Source organism: Schistocerca piceifrons, chromosome 3 (assembly GCF_021461385.2).
Source record: "Schistocerca piceifrons isolate TAMUIC-IGC-003096 chromosome 3, iqSchPice1.1, whole genome shotgun sequence".
NCBI classification, from domain to species: Eukaryota; Metazoa; Arthropoda; class Insecta; order Orthoptera; family Acrididae; genus Schistocerca; species Schistocerca piceifrons.
The window spans coordinates 424,116,424-424,118,582 of record NC_060140.1 but is presented as its reverse complement, the minus strand read 5'-3'; the positions used below and the strand labels follow the sequence as shown (position 1 = coordinate 424,118,582).

Here is a 2,159-nt window from a genome sequence, read left to right as displayed (position 1 = left end):
TCTTCTACTGTATTTCTTTCCCCCATTCCTGTTAATTGTTCCCTTATGCTCTCCCTGAAACTCTGTCCAACCTCTGGTTTATTCAGTTTATCCAGGTCCCATCTACTTAAATTCCCACCTTTTTGAGGTTTCTTCAGTTTTGATCTACAGAGTCCAAATCTGCCCCTGGAAATGTCTTACAGTGTCAAACCTGGTTCCTAAATCTCTGTCTTACTATCATATAATCTATCTGATACCTTCTAGTATCTCCAGGATTCTTCCATGTATACAACCTTCTTTTATGATTCTTGAAGCAAGTGTTAGTTATGATTAAGTTATGCTCTGTGCAAAATTCTACGGTGTCATATTGATATTCAACTCCAGTAAATGGTTCAAATGACTCTGAGCACTATGGGACTTAACTTCTGAGGACATCAGTCACCTAGAACGTCGAACTACTTAAACGTAACCAAGCTAAAGACATCACATACATCCATGCCCGAGGCAGGATTCGAACCTGCGACCTTAGCGGTCGTGCGGTTCCAGACTGTAGCGCCTAGAACAGCTCGGCCACTCCGGCCGGCCAAGTCCAGTACAGTAGTAAAATTTTTTATTATATGATGCAGTTCTCTATTCTATGCCGGTCACTTTTTAGTTATAGTTACATTTTATTGGTTCACCTACCCACTAAGATGATTTTTACGATGTACAACCTACTTATGTTTCCTTTTATCCCAAATACGAATGTCTGTTTGAAGAACAATACCATGTAACATTCCCCTTATTACGCTTTATTTAAATGCTATCGATTAAACTATTTAACGATGTGAAACTTCCTGGCAGATTAAAACTGTGTGCTCGACCGAGACTCGAACTCGGGACCTTTGCCTTTCGCGGGCAAGTGCTCTACCAACTGAGCTACCGAAGCACGACACACGCCCGGTACTCACAGCTTTACTTCCGCCAGTACCTCGTCTCCTACCTTCCAAACTTTACAGAAGCTCTCCTGCGAACCTTGCAGAACTAGCACTCCTGAAAGAAAGGATATTGCGGAGACATGGCTTAGCCACAGCCTGGGGGATGTTTCCAGAATGAGATTTTCACTCTGCAGCGGAGTGTGCGCTGATATGAAACTTCCTGGCAGATTAAAACTGTGTGCCCGACCGAGACTCGAACTCGGGACCTTTGCCTTTCGCGGGCAAGTGCTCTACCAACTGAGCTACCGAAGCACGACTCACGCCCGGTACTCACAGCTTTACTTCCGCCAGTACCTCGTCTCCTACCTTCCAAACTTTACAGAAGCTCTCCTGCGAACATTGCAGAACTAGCACTCCTGAAAGAAAGGATATTGCGGAGACATGGCTTAGCCACAGCCTGGGGGATGTTTCCAGGATGAGATTTTCACTCTGCAGCGGAGTGTGCGCTGATATGAAACTTCCTGGCAGATTAAAACTGTGTGCCCGACCGAGACTCGAACTCGGGACCTTTGCCTTTCGCGCGCAAGTGCTCTACCAACTGAGCTACCGAAGCACGACTCACGCCCGGTACTCACAGCTTTAACGATGTTATATGTGGTATATATTCCGGTCGCATATAAATGGCAACATAACCGATACTATATCGTAAGGAAAAAGGCAAAGTAAAATGATACTCCCATTCAAGTTGAGACAGTCAGTGTGCAGATTATTGTTGGAAAATTCATTTCGTCTATGGACTCTGTCGCATCAAAATATTTTTTAGTTTCCCTGAGAATGTCCAGTGTAACGCCCGAGAACCATCCACGCAACGCACTGTAGTTCATTTAACTAAAAACATTGTTTCAGGAGTATTGCAGTGTGCTGTAGTAGCCAAAGATGCTTTTTCTTTTCAACGGTATGTTTTAAATCAACAAATATCTGACATTGTCCACTGGAGAGCGGTCAATTAATTCATTGTAAGGAAAGAGTGTGATATGAAGTTTTTTATTACCTTGACGGCCTGTATATACACTGGGTTACTAGTTTCAACAGGACTAAGCTGCAACCTTCAGATCCACAAAGTACAGGTTAGGAAATAATGCTGTGCAACAAAAGGCAATTTTGTATTCGTACCGTTGTAATGGACTCTCTTTTCATTATAAGACCCTTACGATGGTACGAATACAAACGTGCGGCTTATCACAAAGCCACACAGCATAATGC

The 2,159-nt window shown here is 43.5% G+C and overlaps 1 non-coding gene across 1 annotated transcript; it reads right to left on the bottom strand.

The window, feature by feature from the left end:
* Nucleotides 1–833: 833 nt before the first annotated feature.
* Nucleotides 834–908, bottom strand: Trnas-cga. Its single transcript has one exon. It is a non-coding gene; the product is annotated as a tRNA-Ser (tRNA).
* Nucleotides 909–2,159: the final 1,251 nt, after the last annotated feature.